Genomic DNA, 23561 nt, shown 5'->3' on the forward strand with positions numbered 1-23561 from the left:
GTGATGGACGAGGAGGCCTGGCATGCTGCAGTTCATGGGGTCACAAAGAGTCGGACACAACTGAGCGACTGAACTGAACTGAACTGAATATTCTTTACCTTATTCTTAATATTCAAATGTCACCTTTTTCAGTAAGGTCTACTGTCATTACCCTATATACAGTTGCAACATCCCTTCATTACAAATCTACTTGGATGCTTTTGAATTATAATCTTGAGTCTCTGTAATAATGTTTTTTATAGTGAGCCAAGATAATTCATATACTTCAGGAATTTTAAAGAGGGATTTGAACCAGATCAACTTAACTATACTTCTTGACTATGCTTTTTGGCATTAACAGATAAACATCCTCTTTGAAAAATGACACCCAGTGTGGAACTGTTCTTTATACTGCCATTGGGAAGCCAGTGATCCCATTTCTTATGGAATCCCATCATTCACCAAATTTATTTTTTTTCCAGAACATTCTTGTGAATAAATGCAAAATAAGATTCCCATAACTGAATATATTAATTCATCAGTATAATAGCAGTATGATAACTTGGCTTTCAAAATAGCCTTTCAGAAACAGAGAAAAACGTATTTTAATTCTTAGAAATCCTATAGGTGCTGAAAATACATCATTGCTTTATGATTTTGTTCAATCATCTTGATTAAGAGAAGATATATATATATATAGTAAAGAGGCCAAAATATTTTATGATAATGAAAATGAAATAAACCCATTTTGGTTGTTTATAGGAGTTCTGGAAGCTTCCAAGGCAATGCTAGGGTAAAAAGATAAAGTATTAACAAAAATGAAAAAGATCAAGTAGCTTTTATTTGCCTGAACTATATTTTGATTTTGTATAACAAGAGGTGAGTCATTATTGATGGCTGCTTTCTCAACAGACCTCAGCACTATGAGACGGTTTCACTGATTTTAGTTCTGTGATTATATGACTGCTGCTGCTGCTGCTAAGTCGCTTCAGTCGTGTCCAACTCTGTGCGACCCCATAGACGGCAGCCCACCAGGCTCTGCCATCCCTAGGATTCTCCAGGCAAGAATACTGGAGTGGGTTGCCATTTCCTTCTCCAGTGCATGAAAGGGTAAAGTGAAAGTAAAGTCGCTCAGTCGTGTCCGACTCTTAGCGACCCCGTGGACCGTAGCCTACCAGGCTCCTCCATCCATGGGATTTTCCAGGCAAGAGTACTGGAGTGGGGTGCCATTGCCTTCTCCGGATTATATGACTAGCTCCTTAAATATTGGTTTCCTTCCTCACTGACTTAAATTTAGATTGCCCTAGATTTGAACCTAAGAGGGAAAAAAAAACTCATGCACTAAATATGTTTATCCAGTCTTTGAAGCTTCAACAATGCTTTTATAGTAAAGTGTAGCACAGTGGACTACATGCAGCCAGAAAAGTACTTTGTTGAATGATCCATAAGTGGTCACTTCTGTCCTGGAGAAATCAGAATGACCAACCATACACTCATGAATGCACTAGTACGTTTCAGTCAAGTCAGTGAACTTGGTATTGATCACTCTCAGCCTCCCATCCCTCATCACAGCCACTCTCTCCAAACAGGGGGCTTGGCTGAGGGTCTCAGGGATGAGACCCTTCCCAGGCATCCCATACCCCTTAGAAATCCACCCAGAAGGCCCAATCAGGGCTTTTCTCTGGGTACATCTTTCTCTTTTAATCTAGTTCTTATCCTTAGTTTCACCCCAATGACTTGATTTCAGATAGTCCTGTCCTTGAATGCCTTCATCTAAAACAGACTGCAGTTACTCCTTACATGAGACCTTCTGACTAAAAAATACTCCCACCTATTGGCAAGAATTTTTTGGCAACTCAGGGTCTCTTCCAGGTGGCACTAATGCCAAAGAACCAACCTGTCAATACAGGAGACTTAAGAGATGTGGGTTCCATCCCTGGGTCTGGAAGATCCCCTGAAGAAGGGCATGACAACCCGCTCCAGTATTCTTGCCTGGAGAATCCCATGGACAGATGAGCTACGCGGGCTAGATTTCAGAGGGTCTCAAATAGTCAGACACGATTGAAGTGACTTACCACTCATGCACCAGAAGGATTTTTTCAGAGGCCCAGGGTCTAAGCTTTCCTCAACTGGAAGGTGAGAGTACCTGGATCTCTTAGACCATTTTTTTAAGATTCCCCAAATGCAGGCTTCAGAGCAAAGGAAAAAGGATTTCTTATCAGAATTGTCTCACCTTATTTGTGACATTAACTGATTCTATTTCACTTTAGAATTTTAGAACCAGTCTCTTTAGTAATGATTTGGCAGAAACTTTTAATTCTAACTCATCAGTGATCCTTAACTTACTGTTGCTATTTTTTTTTTTTTATTTATAAATTTATTTATTTTAGTTGGGGGCCAATCACTTCACAACATTGCAATAGTTTTTGCCATACATTGACATGAATCAGCCATGGGTTTACATGTGTTCCCCCTCCTGGACCTCCCACCCACCTCCCTCCCCATCCCATCCTTCTGGATCATCCCATTGCCCCGGCCCTGAGCCCTTGTCTCATGCATCGAACATGGAATGGTGTTCTGTTTCACATATGATAATATACATGTTTCAATGCTATTCTCCCAGAACGTCCCACCCTCACCTTCTCCCTCAGAGTCCATAAAATTGTTCCATGCATCTGTGTCTCTTATTCTGTCTCGCATATAGGGTTATCGTTACCATCTTTCAAATTCCATATATATGCATTAGTATACTGTATTGGTGTTTTTCTTTCTGGCTTACTTCACTCTGTATAATGGGCTCCAGTTTCATCCATCTCAGTAGAACCGATTCAAATGTATTTTTTTTAATGGCTGAGTAATATTCCATTGTGTATATGTACCACAGCTTCCTTATCCATTCGTCTGCTGATGGACATCTAGGTTGCTTCCATGTCCTGGCTATTGTAAACAGTGCTGCGATGAACATTGGGGTACACGCGTCTCTTTCAATTCTGGTTTCCTCGGTGTATATGCCCAGCAGTGGGATTGCTGGGTCATATGGCAGTGTTGCTATTTTTAAGTCACAGACATCTTGCACATTGTTTTTGTTGTTGTTTAGTGGCTAAATCATGTCTGACTCTTTGTAGCCCCATGAACTGTAGCCCATCATGCTCCTCTGTCCATGAGATTTCCCAGGCAAGAATACTGGAGTGGGTTACCATTTCTTTCTCCAGCACATCTTCCCCACCCATGGATCAAACCCATGTCTCTAGCACTGGCAGCCAGATTCTTTACTGTTGAGCCATCAGGGAAGCCAAACATTGTTTAACAAAGTATTTTTCAAGAAATATCAATAGACTTTTATTCGATGTTATATTAGTATAGTTTCTGTGGATAACTATGCTTGAGAAATGTTGCGTTTAATCAAATTAATACATTTACTTCAGATTTTAGAGTTTTATTTGCTTTGCTAATGTTTGAAAAATGTACACACTTGATGTTTATAGAGTGATTCCCAAAGTTATTTGAACTAATAAGTATTTTTCAATTAATATAAGAAATGATTTGCAAATATCTTAGAAGATTTAGTCATGCAAATATCCATCCTTGTGTTGTTTTTAAGTTTATTTTTCTGGAATTCCCTCCTTAAATGATCTGATTTAAAAAAATGAATCAGAGTTCTGTGCAAAGTTACTTTACAATGCCAGCAATGATATGGTGATTGATAGCTCATCGGTAAAGAATTCTCCTGCCAATGCAGGGGATGCAAGTTTGATCTCTGGGCGGAGAAGATCTCCAGGAGGAGGAAGTGTAATCCACTCCAGTATTCTTGCCTGGGAAATCCCATGGATAAAGGAGGCTGGTGGGCTACAGTTCATGGGGTCTTAAAGAGACGGACATGACAGAGACTAAACAACAGCAATACAACAGAATATTATTCAACCATAGAATATGATGATATTCTATCATTTGAAGCAAGGTGGGTGGACCTAAAATTAGTATGCTTAGTAAACTATGTCAGACAGTGAATGACAAATACTGTACAATATCACTTATATGTGGAATCTAAAAAGAAAGAAAAACAAAGGAATATATATAGCAGAAAAGGAACAGATTCACATAGGAAAAAAAAAGTAGTCATTACTAGCTGAGGGGTGGAGGGAGGGAAGGCAAAATAGGGATATAGAAATAAGAGATACAAACTATTAAGTATAAAATAGATAAGCAGCAAGGATATATTATACAGCATGAGAAATTATAGCTAGTAATATGTAACAACTTTTAATGGAGTATAATCTGCCAAAATACTGAATCACTGTGCTATACACCTGAAATTAACATAATATCGTAAATCAACTATACTTTAATAAAAACTCTTTTGAAAGAATATATGTACATACAAAGCTGTAACTCCATTATTTATAACCCATCTTTATTTTTTAGATTCAAGTACAAAATCCTCAAAAAAGCTTTTGATAACTTCACTTTTTGAGTTCATAAAGAACTCCCAAATTATTTTGCTGAACACTGTATTCACAAAGAACTTCTGTAGTTTTGCTTCCCCTATCAACAAAGCAGCTGAGGATCTAGATTTTTTTGTAACATTGATGCATGTTAGGATAGTGATACATTTGTATATTTTCCTAAAATAGAATCACAGACAAGTATATCAAAGTTTTAACGGTGAGTATGTGAAAAGTTTTGTCTAATAAGAACAAGGGAAGAATCAGGAATACAGAGAAGTGAGACACGTGGAGAAAGAGTGTGTTGCCATTGCTCAGATCTCCATGAGGAAGAGACAAGTGAACTTAATTAAAGATTCAATTCTATCCACATCGAATTCTATTGGGGCCTCCAAAGTCCACCTGAAGCTTGAATGCTTCAGGCTTCTCATGAAAATGCCTGCATCTGGTAGACAGTCGAGTTAGAGAGAACCCTGGCTACTTATTTAACAAGTTATTATTTGATAATTTTAGTAGTTGCAAATGAATAATACTTCTCAAATCTCAAAGAATCAAAAAAGTACTAATGGGAATAGAATCCAATCTAACTTCCTATGCAATATCCTTTTTAGCAACTTCTAAAGACTGACATTTTTATCTCCATTTATATTCCTAAGTTAAATATGGCATGCAAACACATGCAAGATGGATTTGATGGTGCATGCTGAGAACTAAATAAAGCTATGATATTGATGACTATTAGCTCATCTTGTTCTTCTTACTGGTTATTTAATTATTTCACTTTAAAGTCTACAGTGACAATTTACAGTGAGCTAAGAAACACAAAGAGTTATCAAAATCTCTTTAAACATAATCAATGGGAAGAACATTGACATAGTCAAACAATCTGGGTTTAACTCTTAGAAATGTCATTTTTGATTAAGATTCTGTATTGTCATTTAAAATTACATACAAATGTGCTAAATATTCAGTTTGTCTGAATATACCCATTTTATCCCACTTTATCCTACTCTACCCTATTGTATGATCCAGACGTATGAATGCCATTAATTAGTCTCCTATTCACAAAAATGCTATTTGACTCTGGCTAATTAAAATCATAAGTATGAATATGGAAGGTAGGAAAAAAAATAAGTTCAGGAAAACAGGAGGACTTGGGACTTCCCTGCTGGTCCAATGGAAGAATATATCTTGAAATGCAGAGGATGCAAGTTCAATTCCTGATCAGGGAACTAACAGCCCACATGCCTTGGAGCAAATAAGCCCATTTGCAACACTGAACCTGCTCTCTCCAAAGCTTGCACCACAACTAAAGAGTTGGTGTGCTGCAGCAAAGGATCCCACAAGATGTAACAAAGAATCCACGTGCTGCAATTTAGACCCAATGCATGCAAATAAATAGATAAATGGATACATAAATAAATAAATATTAAAAGAAAAGATCAAGACCCTTGCTTTCAAGTTTGGATTGGAAGTGACTACATTTTGATAGTTTACAGTGAATGGTGTCAGATTTGTGATCTTCAAAGAAGAGATTTTAGCCCCAGAGATGAGGCTTCAGTCACTCAGAGCTTCCCTGTGGCAAAGGTTTTATTAAAGTGGAAAGAGATAGAGAAAGCTTCTGACATAGACATCAGAAGGGGGCAGAGTGTGCCCCACTAGCTACTTTTATCAAGGCCTTGTATATTTTTTCAGTTGGTTACTATCAATAGAAAGGTCTTACCAGACCCACTTCCACAACATACATCTTAAAATAACAGGATTAGTCAGAAAGTTCTTGTTAAGGAGAAACATGTCCTTGAGCAAGATACATCATTGTTATATAATCATTAGCACAGAGCTTAAGAAAAACATACTCTTGGACAAGATGAGTTGTTTTGTTGTCATCATCAACTCTGGGCTTAAAGAAAATTAGTCTTAAAGACTGTTATCATAACAACTCAGAGTTTAAGAAAAAGCATCTTATGTGACTAAGACAAAGCAATGTAGAAAAAAATGTTTGTCCTTTTCTCCTCCTCGAGGGCCCTGGACTCTTTATCAACCTACCTAAGAATTAGCTCTCTCAATTTCTCTGCAAAGTCTGGAAGCCAAGTTTTGATTGTTCACATATTTTTAAAATTAATTTACTTTCAATTTATCTATTTTTAGTTGAAGGATAATTGCTTTACAATATTGTTTTGGTTTCTGCCATATGTCAACATGAATCAGCCATAGCAGCCATAGGTGTATGTAGGTTCCCTCCTTTTGAACCTCCCTCCCATCTCCCACACCATCCCACCTCTATAGGTTTTATAAACAATAAATGCTGGAGACGGTATGGTGAAAAGGGAACCCTCTCGCACTGTTAGCAAGAATGTAAATTGATACAGCCACTATGGAGGAAAGTATGGAGATTCCTTAAAAAAAACTAGAAATAAAACTACCATATGACCCAACAATCCCACTATGGGGTATTTACCCTGATAAAACCAAAATTGAAAAATGCATTATGGACCTCAACATTCATTGCAATACTATTTACAGTAGCAAGGACATGGAAGCAACCTAGATGTCCATCAACAAATGAATGGATAAAGAAACTGGTTCATATACACAATGGAATATTACTCAGCCATAAAAAGAAACACATTTGAGTCAGTTCTAATGAGGCGGACCAACCTAGAGCCTATTATACAGACTGAAGTAAGTCAGAAAGAGAAAAACAAGTATTGCATATTAATGCATATATATGGAATCTAGAAAAATGGTACTAATGAACCTATTTGCAGGGAAGCAGTGGAGATGCAGACACAGAAAATAGACTTGTGGACACAGTGGGGAATGAGAGAATGGGACAAATGGAGAGAGTAGCATGGAAACACATACACTACCATATGTAAAATTGATAGCCAGGAGGAATTTCCTGTATGACTCAGGGAGCTCAAACCAGGTCTCACATATTTGAGAAGCACATGAGTAAATTCCTTGCCAGGAGTAGAAAAAGGAAGTGTTAATGCATAGCATAAAGTGGCATAATGTTTATTCAGATTATCATATGTACTGTTACGGTATAATGTACACATGAAGGGCATGGCATTGGTAGAGCCATTTTCTGTGGTACATGTTCACTATGGTGATAGCAGCGACTAAAACAGATTGTGACAATGGATGGCTACTTCTGATGACCCTAGAAAGAATACAGGTGGAAAACAATAAGCTGATCACCAAAACATCCGTGTTCCCAGAACACAGGTGGGAAAATAAAACTCTATGTAAGCTATGAAGTTGGGTCCTACAACCTATGGATAAATATGACTGAGGACCAAGCCCAAGGTCTGATTGTAAGTGTATAATTTTAGCACCAACTGTAACAATGGCAAGGCCAACAGTCTTATGGTAAGATAAAGACACTAATGAGGAAGAAATTGAAGCCCAACATGTGAGAAAGGGCCATACGAATATACCTCGAAAAGTTTGAGAATGTTGAAATCCAAAATTATTCTTTACTGTGAAAGCATCTCTTCTCTGCTTTCCCTACACATGAGAGCCAGACTTCATTTGGTTTAATGCTTTTCAAAAATTTCTCAGTTGTTCCACAAAAGGATATTATTCTTTTACAGGACTTTATTTCTTCTAGGCCTATAATGAGAGGTAAGAGAGTTCATCATAGACCAGATGGAGAACTACAAGGCTTGGTTCGGAAACAGTTAGCTAATGAATTGCAAGATTTATAGAAATAGATACTGACTTGCCCTTATTGCTCTCAACACTTCTGGTAATGTAACTGGGGAAGGGTTAATTTTGAATTCATGCTGGATTTAGTTCTGTGACTTTAACCCTGGCTTCCAGCTTTTGTTATTGTAGGCATGCATAATGGCCTGCCTCAGGGAGATAACCTGAGCCCAACCACCTGTGAAAGACTATAAGTGAAACTAACACACACACCTCTGCCTGAGGTTTGCCATTCTGGGAGATATTCGTAGGACTGAATAGTCTTTTTATTTTGTTTCCTCGCCTCTCCCCCATATCTGGTCCATAAAAGAACCTGGCATCCAGGCCCCCGACAAGATGGTTAATTTGAAGCATTAGCCTGCCATCTTCTGGGTCAGCAGGCTCCCTGAATAAAGTCCCTTCTTTGTCTCAAATCTTTGTCTCCTAGATTCATTGGCTTATTATGTGGCAAGCAGAGCAGGCTTGGACCCAAGAACAGTTATACTACCATTCACTGGCTTACAAAATCCCTTTGCTAGTTCCATGGGGGGGGGGGGGAAATATGCCAATAAAACATTGCTTCTGACCAGAGAACTCATTTTATCACAAAAAAACATTCACATAGGGATCACACCCATGAAATAAGAATTTGCATGTGTACCATTATCTTAAAGCAGCACCAAATAGAGTGGTGAAATGACCTAGTGAATTAAAGATCCAGCTGGAAGATCACACTGTGTGTAATTGGGGTACTCTGCTTATAGACTATGATATATGTCTTAAATTATCAGGCAGTATGTGGTACTGTCTTCCCCATAGACAGTAGTAGATCCCACTTGAGTGATTTTTTTTGACTTACCATTTCTTTCATTTGGGGTTTAGGTGGTGTGAAGGGCCCAATGTATAAAGAAGGAATTATTTCTACTGGGGAACACAGACATTGTTTAATTAGTTTGGAAGTTAACACAGCCTGTTGGCAGCTTGTGGGCTTCACGTCATTGTACCAAAAGGCAAAGAAAGAGATTAATGGTCACGAAAATTTATTTGAATTTCTAAGGAAAAATAGGTTGCATTCATACAGTGAGTACAAATGAACTATGTCTGGAACTGGGATTCCTCCCGGTACTATCTTGCCCTCTTGTCTTTGTCAGTGGAAAACTACAATGACCAAAAAGTCAAGAGCAGGAAAGACTTAGAACATATAGAAATAAAATATTGGATTATCCCAACTTGTCCAATGATGGTATAAGCAAGCAAAGTGTAAAGAGGACATGAAATGGTTATAGAAGAATTAAGCATTGCTTGTCAAAGAAGGCCTTTTGATCAGCAACCAATGTGGTGTCTATAGTGGTTTTATATATATATATAACACCAACAAAAGAAACAGACTTTGTTCTGCTCCTCCATAGCCTCTCCCCCCTCTGAGCCACACTCTGTGCTCTGAAATGCATACCTTTTCAGATGAATTGTAGATTATTTTGTTCTCTGGTTTCTGGTTGGATGGGCTGGTTTATGAGACTCACCAGCAAAAGATCATAGAGCTGGTGAATAAAAGATGTTTATATCTCCAATTTTTTTAATGATAACTGATAGAGCCCAAATAGGGGCTCATTGTTATGCTGGCTCATTGTATTGACCTCACAAACAAAGAATAAAATCACAGGGACCCTCGAGACTGACCAAATTGCCCAGACAACATTCTGTGTTCTCACTGGCGCCTACCTTCTCAAAGCTACGAGACCACCAGATTCTAGTCCTCCGGCTACATGACCACAGAACTCAACTATAGGCTAAAAATTAACCATCCCTTTAGAGAATGTTTCATTGATGGAGTATAAGAAAGACCACATCAGAAAGGGAGGGCGCTGGTTCTCCTTAAGGGTCAGACCTTCTCTCGTTTTCCTCTAATAAATTTCCCTTTTGCCTGACTGCCCAGCTCGCTCTCTTTTTCTCTGCACTCGCCTTACATTCTGTTGCTGCAACCTGGAAAGGAAGATCCACTGCACCTGGATGGGCTGCTCTCCTGAACCCACCTCCAGTGGTCCCCTGCCTCGATTGAACCTTTCCAAGAAACTGAGACGAGCTCCGGGACGGGACTCTCCACTTGCCTTGCTGGACTGACATCCACACATCCGTCCACATTTCATCCATCAGTTACAAGGGTAAGTGAAATCCCATTCTCTCGGATCCTCTCTCTCTTGCCTCATTTCCAAGTCTTAGTGATAGGCGAGAGGATCCCCACGGCCCTCACACCTTCAGCCTTGTGCGCCCTCTGACTTTGAAATAGGGGACGCCCATTTCAAAGCAAACCGTTATTACTCTCTGAGAAAGTCCTGAGAACGGGGACGCCTTTTCTCTTGTACCTTTCTCCTTGCTTTCTCTCGCCCTTGTCTAACCTCCCTATTCCACTGCAATGGGAAATTCTCAATCCCAGCCTTCTCTGAAATCTAAAAGCCTTGGGCTTCCAAGGTGAGATAAGACCAAAAAAGACTTATTTACTCTTCTAACACTGTCTGGCCACAATACAGACTTGATAATAGGTCCCAAAGGCCAGAAAACAGAACTCTCGATTATGATATGCTATGGGACCTCGATAACTTCTGCCACTGCAATGGCAAGTGTTTAGAAATCCCTTATGTTCAGGCTTTCTTTACTCTTTGCTCTCGACCCTCCCTCTGTGAATCCTGTTCTACTTCTCAAATAATCTTAGCCCACTCTGGGCCAAATCCTCCTCCTGCAATGTCTCCCCTTCCCTGTTCAGACTTTTCTTCTTCCTTTGACCCTTCTGACCACAGCCCACCCCTTATCTTTCCCAATCCCATTGCAGCCTCTCCAGATCCAGTTCCACAACCTCCACCTTACGCCCCCTTCTCCCTCCCTCCTTCTCAAGTTCAGGCCACTGCTGCAGCTCCCAATCCACCTCCCCAGCCTGTGCTGGAGGCAAGCTTTGAGACCTCAGCCCCACCCTCTACCCCAAGCATCCCAAGGCTTTACCCCGACCTCCCTAGATCCCCTCCGCAGTACCCTGTCCCGAACACCTTCCTAAAACAGGAAACTTCACCGCAGGACCCTGCTCCTTTCTCCTCCGCTCCACTCCTCCCTTTAGGGGAAGAAGATGGGGCAGAAGGCATTGTTCGGTTCATGTCCCATTCTCCCTCACCCATCTATCTCAGATTGAAAAGCATCTGGCTCCTTCTCCTCAGACCCTGATAATTATCTAAAAGAATTCAAGTATCTTACCCAGTCTTACGACTTAACCTGGCATGATATTTATATCATCCTTTCCTCCACTCTTCTCCTTGAAGAGAAGGAACGAGTATGGCAAGCCTCTCAGGTACATGCTGATGAGATACACAGGACTGATGACACTAAGCCCATAGGGGCCACGGCTGTCCTCCAAGAAGATCCCACTGGAATTATCAGGCAGGGAGACCTGGACAAGCGGCCCATAATCACATGGTTGCTTGCCTCATTGTGGGCCTGCAAAAGGCAGGGCATAAAGCTATCAACTTTGATAAGCTCTGGGAAATAACTCAAAGACTAGATGAAAACCCAGGACAATTTCTAGCCAGCTTAATGGAAGCCCTACAAAAATATACAAAATTAGATCCCACTTCAGCAGAGGGCACCATTTTCCTTTGGTTCAGTTCGGTTGCTCAGTCGTGTCCAACTCTTTGCGACCCCGTGGACTGCAGCACTCCAGGCTTCCCTGTCCATCACCACTCCTGAAGATTGCTCAAACTCATGTCCATTGAGTCAGTGATACCATCCAACTATCTCAGCCTCTGTCATCCCCTTCTCCTCCTGCCTTCAATCTTTTCCAGCATCAAGGTCTTTTCAAATGGGTCAGTTCTTTGCATCAGGTTGCCAGAGTATTGTATCTTCTTGCTGTCCAAAGGACTCTCAAGAGTTTTCTCCAACACCACAGTTTAAAAGCATTAATTCTTCAGCACTAAGATTTCTTTATAGTCCTACTCTCACATCCATACATGACTACTGGAAAAACCATAGCTTTGACTAGATGGACCTTTGTTGGCAAAGTAAAGTCTCTGCTTTTGAATATGCTGTCTAGGTTGGTCATAGCTTTTCTTCCAAGGAGCAAGTGTCTTTTAATTTTGTGGCTGAAGTTACCATCCACAAAGATCTTGGAGCCCATAAAGATAAAGTCTGTCACTGTTTCCATTGTTTCCCCATCTATTTGCCATGAAGTGATGGGACCAGATGCCATGATCTTACTTTTCTGAATGTTGAGCTTTAAGCCAACTTTTTCACTCTCCTCTTTCACTTTTCAAGAGGCCCTTTAGTTCCTCTTCACTCACTTTCTGCCACAATGGTGGTATCATCTGTGTACCTGAGGTTATTGATATTTCTCCCGGAAATCTTGATTTCAGCTTGTGCTTCATCCAGCCTGACATTTCATGTGATATATTCTGCATATAAGTTAAATAAGCAGGGTGACAGTATACAACCTTGATGTCCTCCTTTCCCAATTTGGAATCAGTCTGTTGTTCCATGTCCAATCCTAACTGTTGCTTCTTGACCTGCATACAGATTTCTCAAGAGGCAGGTCAGGTGGTCTGATATTCCCATCTCTTGAAGAATTTTCCACAGTTTGTTGTGATCCACACAGTCTAAGGCTTTGTGTAGTCAATAAAGCAGAAGTTGATCCGCACAGTCAAAGGCTTTGGTAGTCAATAGTAGTCAATAAAGCAGAAGTAAATGTTTTTTTGGAACTCTCTTGCTTTTTCGATTATCCATTGGATGCTGGCAACTTGATCTCTGGTTCCTCTGTCTTTTCTAAATCAAGCTTGAACATCTGGAAGTTCACAGTTCATGTACTGTTGAAGCCTGGCTTGGAGAATTTCAAGCATTTGTTTGCTAGCTTGTGAGATGAATACAATTGTGCAGTATTTTGAACATCCTTTGGCCTTGCCTTTCTTTGGAATTGGGAGTTAACACCCATTTTATCTCCCAATCATGCTCAGATATCAAAAAAAAACTAAAAAAGGCAGAAGAAGGCCCTCAAACCCCCTCAATGAGACCTTTTAAATTTAGCCTTTAAGATTTTCAATAACCAGGAAACACGGGCAAAGATAGAGAAGACCCTGTGAGATCAGGCCTAATACTACCTTTCAGCCACTGCCCTACATGGCTCCAAACCTCCATCAACAAACAAAGACAGGAAGCCACCTGGTCCCTGCTTCAAATGCAGCAAAGAAGGTCACTGGGCCCTCTTATGCCTACAGCCAAGGCCCCTTGGTCCTGATTGTCATCACCTCTGTGGAGCCCAGGGTAACTCTTACAGTGGCAAGTAGGCCTATCTCTTCTCTCATTGACATGGAGGCCACTTACTCTGCTATGCCTGCCTACTCCAGAAAAACCAAGGTCTCTCAAGTCTCTGTTATGGGGGTTGATGGTTTAATATCTATGCCATGAATAACCGAGCCTCTACCTCGCACACTTCAAGATACCCCATTTTCCCATCCTTTTCTAAAAATCCCAAAATGCTCTACTCCTATTCTTTGGAGAGACCTTTCAAAATTCAGTCTCTGTTACTATCCCAAGCCCACCTTCTGATCTAGCCTGGCTACTGCTCCTTAACCCCACCTCCTCTTCCCCCACTCCATTGTCCTCCTCATCCATAAATCACATAGTTTGGGATACAGACAACCTATCTGTTGCCTCTCACCATGCTCCAATTCATATCTGACTCAAAGACCCTTCTAAATTCCCCAGTCAACCACAATACCCCCACTCCCAAAAACATCAACAAGGGTTAAAGCCTATGTCACTAAACTCCTACATCAGGGTCTCTCGCACCCAACTCACTCTCCCTATAACACCCCTATCCTACCTGTCAAAAAACCAAATGGTTCCTATTACCTGGTATAGGACCTGAGACTTAACAATGTGGCTATTGTCCAGTAATTCCAAATCCCTATACTCTTCTCTCTTTCATTCCCTCTTCACTGTTCTAGACCTCAAGGATGTCTTCTTTACTATCTCTATACACCCAGACTCTCAAGATCTCTTTGCCTTTACCTGGACTGATCCAGACAATCATCACTCCCAACAGCTGACATGGACATTCCTCTCATAAGGCTTTCATGATAATCCTCATTTCTTTGGCCAAGTTCTAGCATCAGACCTAACCTCTCTTGATCTTACTCTGAGTACTATCCTCCAACATGTGGATGATCTCCTCTGTAGTCTTTCACTTACACATTCTCAACAACACACTATACAACGCCTCGATTTTTTAGCTGATTGAGGCTATCGAGTATCTCCCACCAAGGTTCAGCTCTCTCTTCCTAGAATCACCCTCTCAGAGTCCTTTTAACGCCAATAAATTTCTATTGTATTATCAGCGATAGAAAGTCCCTTATATCCACCCTACCACTTCTTGTATCAAAAAAAGAGATCCTGTCCTTGGGGTTAGCTGGATATCTATGCCTCTGGATTCCTAATTTCACCCTCTTGGCACAACCCCTATATCAAGCCACCTGAGGAGGTCTTTCAGAACCCCTAGAGCTAAAATCAAATATCCATTCAGCCTTTAATACCCTTAAGCCAGCCATTCTCTCAGCCCCAGCTCTAATACTTCCTGACCTTTCTTGCCTCTTTATACTCTACACTCCTGAGATACAAAATTGCCCTAGGAGTTTTGGGACCCAATCAGGGCCCCTCCTTCAACCCTGTCACTTATCTATCAAAGCAATTAGACCCCACAATTCGAGGATGGCCAACTTGCCTATGTGCTTTGGCAGCAGCTGCACCCCTCGCTCAGGAAAGCAAAAAACTTACTTTTGGAGTAAGTTTTCGTCCACTGTCATTTGTTCACCATGTGGCTTTAAGGACTTACTTTCTCACAAATCCATGACCCTTCTATCTTCTTCACGCATCCAACTAATTCATGTTACCCTTCTCGAATCTCCCGAGTTCTCCTTTAAATGCTGTCCTACTCCCAGCCCTGCCACCCTTATGCCTAATGCTTCTGAGTCTCCCATCCATACTTGCAAAGAAGCATTAGAAGACCTGATGCCCCATTTCTCCCACATTTCCTCAACCCCTTTAAGTAACCCTGACTTTATCTGGTATATTGATGGCAGCTCCTCTATGACATCAGAAGGAAAAAAAGTAACTGGATATGCAATTGTCTCTGACACTGAAATTATTGAATCCCACCCTCTCCCCTCGGGAACCTCTTCCCAAAAGGCAGAACTTATTGCACTAGCTAGAGCCCTTATCCTCACAGCTAACAAGAGAGCAAACATGTACACTGATTCTAAATATATCTTCCACATTGTACACTCACATGCTGCCATCTGGAAGGAACAAGGGCTCCTATCTACTAAAGGCTCTCCCATAACTAACACCCTGCTTATACTCCAACTTTTAAAAGCAGCTGACATGCCAACTGAAGTAAGCATCATTCATTGCTGAGGTCACCAGGTGGCCTCAGACCCCATTTCACGGGGCAACAACGCTGCAGACAGAGAAGCAAAACAAGCCTCACTCCGATCATCAGCTCAACAACTTTTAGTAATCCCCAACATAAAGCCCCTTACCTCCCCGAAGGAAAAAACACGATTATTACAAGAGGGAGTACAACCACACGGAGACTGGTTACAAAAACAGGGCTGCTATGTCCTCCCCCAATCTCAGGCCACACAAATGCTTACAGACATTCATCAGGCCCTACACGTACGCACTAAACCTCTTTGTCATCTCTTAAGACCTTTTATCACCTATCCTAACCTTCTTTCACTCCTACAACAAATCCCTCACTCTTGCATTATCTGCTCCTCAGTCTCACCACAGGGAGCCCTGCAGCCTATTCCCCTCATTCCCAACACATCACACTCGAGGACGTATCCTAGGAGAGGACTGGCAAATTGATTTCACTCACATGTCTCCAACATGAAAAATAAAACTCATGCTCACTCTGGTAGGCACTTTTTCAGGATTGAGGCTTTTCCTACCAGATCAGAAACTGCCTCAGAGGTAACACAGTTCTCATATGAGAAATCATTCCTCAGCTTTAGCCTCCCACTCTCTCTCCAGTCTGATAATGGGCCAGCTTTTATCTCCCAAATCACTCAACAAGTAGTCCAATCCTTTGGCATAACCTGGAAACTATATATTCTTTACAGACCCCAATCCTCAGGAGAAGTATCAAAGGTAAATTCTATTCTCAAAATGCACCTAACCAAACTCTCTCTAGAACCACAAAGGCCGTGAACTAAACTCCTTCCCATGGCTTTGGCTCGCATTAGCGCTACTCCACAGCCCCATTTTCCTTAGTCCTTTTGCGCTCATATATGGACGCCCTTTATTCTTAGGTAAGTTCTCTACTGTGAGCCCCTTGCTGGGAGATTACCTTCCCCCGTTTAACCTTTTAGACACCTCATGAGAGAACATGCAGATTGCTCTCTCCCAAAGCCTCATCAAACAAATCCAGCTGACTTAACACTCATACCGGGGAGTGAGTCCTGCTTAAGACCTTACACCATAAGGATCTCCAGCCTCGATGGACTGGTCCGTCTGAGGTTGTTCTAACCACACCAACAGCTGCTAAACTAGCAGGTCATTCCTCTTGGTTTCACATCTCTAGATTAAAACAGGTCCCAGGAGACTCTCCATCTCTGCCAAGAAACATTCTCCCCTCAGATGCTGATCATTACACCAGCACTGTTCTGGGACTCACCAGGCTTCGACCTGATCGAATTGCTGAAGAAACAGAACAGTCGAAAATGAATACCGATAAGTAAATCAAAATAGATGTATTGGTTACTAATTGAACTGGGGTTTCCCCTACTTACCCTGTTCACAATAGGACTTTACTCTGTGTCTCCCCCTGAGTGGACTATCATTCAGAAGTTTTCCCTCTGTTTTACCTACTTCTCCATAATTCTTGTTTTGGGGGGTATGGCCCTCCTCTTACTGTGATCAGCCTAGATGAATTCATTATCCACTTTCCTTCACATAGAAACACAAGCCCTTACCTTTCCTGGAAATACCACTGCTACTGATCTCCCTTCACACCCTGACTTTATAACCGATCTTTGACTCCAGGAAGATTTCATAGAGTTCACACCAATCCAGATTTATCTCTACACCTGGATTCTTATTTTTATCATTTTCTCCCCTTAGACATGAGACTTCACATCATGATTTTACTCTTACTCTCTCTTTTTTTACAGTTCAAACTTCACATTAATACCTTGCCTATAACTCACCCTGCCCCAAACCTTGCCTACATATTCAGAACTCTAAATCTGACCCATAGTTTACTCAATACATCAAATCCAACCCTGGCCAGTGCTTGTTGGATTTGTTTATCCATCTCCTCACCCAGAGGATCAACACTCCCTGTTTCCACAGATCAATGGACTCACATAAACATTCTGTTTATCACACATATAGAGGAGAATCTCTCTTTTCATTGTACATACATTGCTTATATTCAATTGATCAAATTCACAATCCTGACGAGATACTGACCTCCCTCCTTATAGATCTCACTTCTAATCATAAAGGACCACCACCACTTCTGGTGGTGGAGGGACCTCCACCTCTGACATTTGTCAACAACAGGCTCCTTTCTGTTTTTCCAGACCAAACTCTATAAACAATTCTTACTTCCAACTAGGAACTACACCACCACACCTCTGTAATCACACTTCACATCTCTCCTTCCCTTCAGGCTGATCCATCTACCAAGTCTCTGGAACTATAGGACATTCTCTTACTTTCTCATATGCAGAGACTGCCTTCAGCATATGGTGTAAATACTCCTCCTGTAGGGGCTACACTGGCGAGTTCACTGTCAGTTTCAGAGACTACTAACAAGTTCCCAGAAAGACTCCTATTTGCTATCAGTTTTACTTCTATTTGTTATCAGTTTCAGCTGTTGTCCTCTTACTCCTGGAATATTTTTCTTATGTGGAACCATCACCTATTTATGTCTTCCCACTAACTGGACAGGAACATGCACCCTGGTATATCTGGCCCCAGATATTTCTATTGCTCCCAATAATCTGCTGCTGCTGCTGCTAAGTCGCTTCAGTCGTGTCCGACTCTGTGCGATCCCATAGACGGCAGCCCACTAGCCTCCGCCGTCCCTGGGATTCTCCAGGCAAGAACACTGGACAGGGTTGCCATTTCCTTCTCCAATGCATGAAAGTGAAAAGGGAAAGTGAAATCGCTCAGTCGTGTCCAACTCTAAGCGACCCCATGGACCGCAGCCCACCAGGCTCCTACGTCCATGGGATTTTCCAGGCAAGAGTACTGGAGTGGGGTGCCATTGCCTTCTCCGTCCCAATAATCAGACCCTCCCTATCCCACTAACTCATAACCAACCCAGATGGGCAATTCAATTCATTCCTCTATTAATCAGTTTAGCAATAGCGGCTGGGATTGGGACAAGGATGGCGGGACTCACAACGTCTTTAAGTTACAATCAAAGCCTTTCTAAAGACCTCACTGAGAGCCTACGAGAAATAGCTACCAGCCTTATCATTATCCCAAACAGCTAGATTCCTTGGTAGCCATTGTCCTCCAAAACAGAAGAGGATTAGACCTCCTCACAGCAGAAAAAGGAGGCCTATGCCTATTTTTGGAGGAAGAAATGGCAACCCACTCCAATACTCTTGCCTGGAAAATCCCATGATGGAGGAGCCTGGAGGACTACGGTCCATGGAGTCGCAAAGAGTCAGACATGACTGAGTGACTTCACTTTCACTTTACTTGCTTCTTCTATGCCAATAAAATCAGGCATTGTAAAGGAAGTAGCAAGAAATCTGACAAACAGGGCTTCAAGAATATGTCAACACTTCAATTACCTCAGTAATTCATGGGAAAACTGGTTAAGGAATTGGATTTGGATGCCCTGGGTCCTACATTTTCTAGGCCTTCTCCTTCTACTTACCCTTATTCTAACTTTCGGCCCACATTTAATGTGTGTCTTTTTTCAAAATTTCTTCAGGACCACTTACAAGCCTTAACCAACCAAACTATCCATGAGCTACTTCTAACTTGCTCAAATTATCAAAAACTTCGACCCATACAAATCTGCTTGACCCACATTCCAGTCTTTTTTAGTCTTACCTCCACGATGCCCCTGTCCCACAGGAAGCAGTTGCGAAAGACTGACCTTTGGCCCTTATCCTAAATCAAAAGGCTAGAATGATAGGGCCCACATGAGGGCTCATTGTTAAGATGGCTCATTAAGTTGACCTCACAAACAAAGAATAAAATCACAGGGACCCACAAGACTGACCAAATTGCCCAGACAACATTCTGTGTTCTCACTGGCGCCTACCTTCTCAAAGCTATGAGACCACCAGATTCCAGACCTCCAGCTACATGACCACAGGACTCAACTACAGGCTAAAAATTAACCATCCCTTCAGAGAAGTTTTCATTGGTGGGATATAAGAAAGTCCTCCACATCAGAAATGGAGGACTCTGATTCTCCTTAAGGGCCAGTCACCCTCTCGTTTCCCTCTAATAAATTTTCCTTTTGTTTGACTGCACAACTCGCTCTCTTTTCCTCTGTACTCACCTCACAATAACCTTGCAGTTGGTCATAGCATCACTTGTCTACCAAAGATCATAACTCCTGTTCCCACAGCCCCATCCACAGCTACAGTCTCTCTCTCTGAATACTTGTAACTGCTCCCCTTTCTTAACCACTCCAGAGTAGGGCAGTAATAACTTCCTGCCAGCCCCAGGGTAATTACCCTCTTTGGCTGATTTGCTGAAACTCTGCCAGCTTCCTTCATAAATTGAATTTTCTTTCAACTTTTCCCAACTATGTGCACTTATAATCTGACTTGAATCTATCATGTTTTCTATTGGGACAGTTAATTCTTTTATTTTTACTAGTAAAATTTATTTTCATTAAGAAGAAATTGTCTTCAACTAATATTCCTAATATAAAAAGTTCTGTGCAGTCCTTTTATGACAATATAGTTAAATAGACCAAATTCAGTTGGGTCAGAGTGAGCTAATTATTAGATTTGGTAGGTAAAATTAAGCTCTTTTGGCGAAGACAGTTCATGACTTTCAGTGACCAGTTGCCTTCAACAAACATTCATACAAATGTGGGTTTCTATAATGAAAAAATTCTAGTTTAAGTTTACAAGTCAGTAAGCCTTGAAACTAGTAAAAGATATCATTTATAGGAAAGAAAAACTTTTCACTGTGCTTTTCAAACAGGCTAGGAAACTCATCTTTATGATAGCAAACATGAAGTACACCTTGAATTGAAATTTTATTATATTAGGTGTATAAATATCTATTTTTTTATAGAAAAAGGCAACGGCTAGATAAGAGCTTGTCTTCTCAATGTTTCTAAGCATAGATCTTCTCATTTTTTCTTTCATTTCTCATTATTTGCTGAGACCTATAATTTATGTTTCATTTTATTGCCAAAACATAAAGAAAATGGGGCTTATAATTTTCTATTCCAATATAAACAAGACCTAATTGCTTATTCATTTACTTTCAGTATTTTTATCTATAAAAAGAGATTAATAAAATCTATCTCAAAGATTTAAGAAAAGGATAATTATTTTTTACATATAATAGTACTTGGGAAAATATTATGCACATAATGGATTAATAATAGAAAAAGTATGTATTTGAAGTAAAGTAACCAAAATTGGAATCAAACTGCCTCTGCACATTAATCTTTTTTATATTGAACAAACTACTTCATGTCCCTTCATCTCATTACTCATTTGCAAAAATAGGATTAATAATGACTTATTCATAGAGTTAAATAATACAACAATTAAACAAGATTATTAATAAAAGTATTTAGTGTAGCTCTTTGTACCTGGAGGGTGTTTTAGTCATGAGTCTGCCCTCCCTGATAGCTCATTTCTCTATGTCAACTGAAAAAATACATGCTGCCTAAAAGCTGAGACTTAGGTTTTTTTGGTGAGAATAATGAGGACTTCAAAGCTATGATTTTTCCAGTAGTCATGTATGGATATGAGAGTTGAACCATAAAGAAAGCTGAGTGCCAAAGAATTGATGCTTTTGAACTGTTGGTGTTGAAGAAGACTCTTGCAAGTCCCTTAGACTGCAAGAAGATCAAACCAGTCAATCTTAAAGGAAATTAGTCCTGAATATCCATTGGAAGGACTGATGCTGAAGCTGAAGCTCCAATACTTTGGCCACCTGATGTGAAGAGCCAACTCACCAGAAAAGACCCTGATACTGGAAAAGAGTGAAGGCAGGAGGAGAAGGGGACAACAAAGAATGAGATGGTTGGATGGCATCACTGCCTTGATGAACATGAGTTTGAGGAAGCTCCAGGAGTTGGTGATGGACAGGGAAGACTGGCATGCTGCAGTCCATGGAATCACAAAGAGTGGGACGTGACTGAACTGATGAGGACTTCAAGCCTGAGAGACAGTATCCCAGGTGACCCTGAGAGAACTGTTACCAAGGAGATGGGATGATGGGAAGGGGGAGGAGGAGTGTGGTTATGTAGAAGTTTGTAGCAAGGGGCAGGGTATTATGAATATTAGAAGATTACTGTTAATTAAGGTCTTTTACACTTAAGGGATTTGGCACTCTTCTGTGTATGGGAAGATGCAAGTGACCAGGTTTACTTAAATTACTTCTTTTATATGCAACTCAGCTACCTGGGGCCAAATCCTGCTTTTTGATTGGTGGATGTGGTGGATGGCTTTCTTGTACTTTCTCCCATTCTTCCAAGTTCCTCACTGCTTGCCAGGGAGGAAATGCTCATGGCAGCCTGATGGCTGGTATTGTTTCAACTGCACTCAGAAATTTACATTTGGAATTCTGGAATCCCTGGTGGCTGTGACATGGCTTGTTTAATATTATAGCAGGAAATATTTTATTTCACAGAAATGTTTCATTTCACATCTATGCTACTCTACTGTGGCATCAAAGAAAAATTGCACTGGGCGAAGTTAAACAAAATGAAGACTTATCTAAGACTACTGCAACAGGGCGGAGAGGCTGCATTCAATTCCACATAAACATAACGCTCTTTAAGCACTGGAACGAGCTAGAGGAAAAGTACTGGAGGACATTGGAGTGGAGGTTGATCAACTGGGACCACACTGAATTATTCTGGAGCTCAAACTTTGTTATCTGTGATTATCCCATCTGGGTTTACTAATTGGTGCCATTGAAGGCTGCTTCCGCCCTTCCACAAATTGAGAAGAAGACATGCTATCTCCCTTGATGATTATATTTCAAAGGGAAGGCTTCCAGGTTCTTGAGAAAATCATCTTCGGTTGTAAAATTGGTGAGCGGGTTGGTGGAGGGTTTATCTGCATTTCAAAGAGGCAGAGAATGAATTTGCAATTACAGGTTTTCTGAAGTAACTGCCCTAAAAGGGAGGCCAGGGAAAGAGAGTCAGGACAAGCCCTTCTGAAGCTTGAGCCTCTGAGGGGAACACTGAGACCATCCTGGTCAATTGTTCCAAATTTGCACACTCAGAGAAATTTTTTCTGAAGTTTGATTTATACTGATTGAAAACAGTGTTATTTTTAGGTACATGTTTATGAAAGTGTTCAGAGAGAAACTTAGACCTGAGCAGGGCCTTATGAATGAGGATTCACCAGAGAGAAGTGTTAGGTAGTTAGAAAAGGACAAAGGAGTTCAGAATGGCAGTGGCTAAAAGATAAGGAAGGGAAAAACCCGCAAAAATAGAACAAAGGAAGGTCCAAGGACCAGCGTGAGGACCTCAGGTAAAGCAAACAGCACTCCTGGCTAGCGCAATTTACATATGGCAGGCCCAGAGGGAGGAGAAAAAACGTATAAAAAGAGGAGCCAAAATTGAGCTGGGGGCCTCTCTTCCCTTTGCGTCTTTTGGGTCTGCATGCCCTCACGCCTCGAGAATGTATTTTTCTTTACTTTCTAAATAAAACTGAGTTGTAACACAGAACTGTAACACTGGTCCACCCGAGAGCTATAACACTGGTCCATCTGTTGCTTCAAATTTTTGTTGTGACGAGACAGAACAGAGGAAATTACAAACTCCCCCAACATCTATGGTGCCGTAAAAGACTCACGACTAAGGAAGTCCACCCATGGAAATTAAAGGAGACCTATTAGGTTTTTCATTTTTTTTTTTCCCTCCCTGTCATCACTGTCTTTCAGATGGGAAATAGCCAATCCACTTCCTGGAAGACACTGTTGAGACGCATCCTTGATAACTAGAAGCTGCTTGATCCTCTAACCCTAAGGAGAAGTCGCTTAAAATTCTTTTGTGCCACTGAGTGGCCATAGTATCCTCTGGGGGACAAGGAACACTGGACCGAGGATGGGAGTTTGAATTACAATACCATCCTGTAGCTAGACTTATTCTTCAAAAGGCAAGGGAAATGGACACAGATCCCCTCTGTCCAAATTTTCTTCCAACTAAGAGTATGAAGGAACTCTGTCTTAAGTATGGGA

Source organism: Giraffa tippelskirchi, chromosome 9 (genome assembly GCF_054371585.1).
Source record: "Giraffa tippelskirchi isolate mGirTip1 chromosome 9, T2T-mGirTip1v1.2.pri, whole genome shotgun sequence".
NCBI classification, from domain to species: Eukaryota; Metazoa; Chordata; class Mammalia; order Artiodactyla; family Giraffidae; genus Giraffa; species Giraffa tippelskirchi.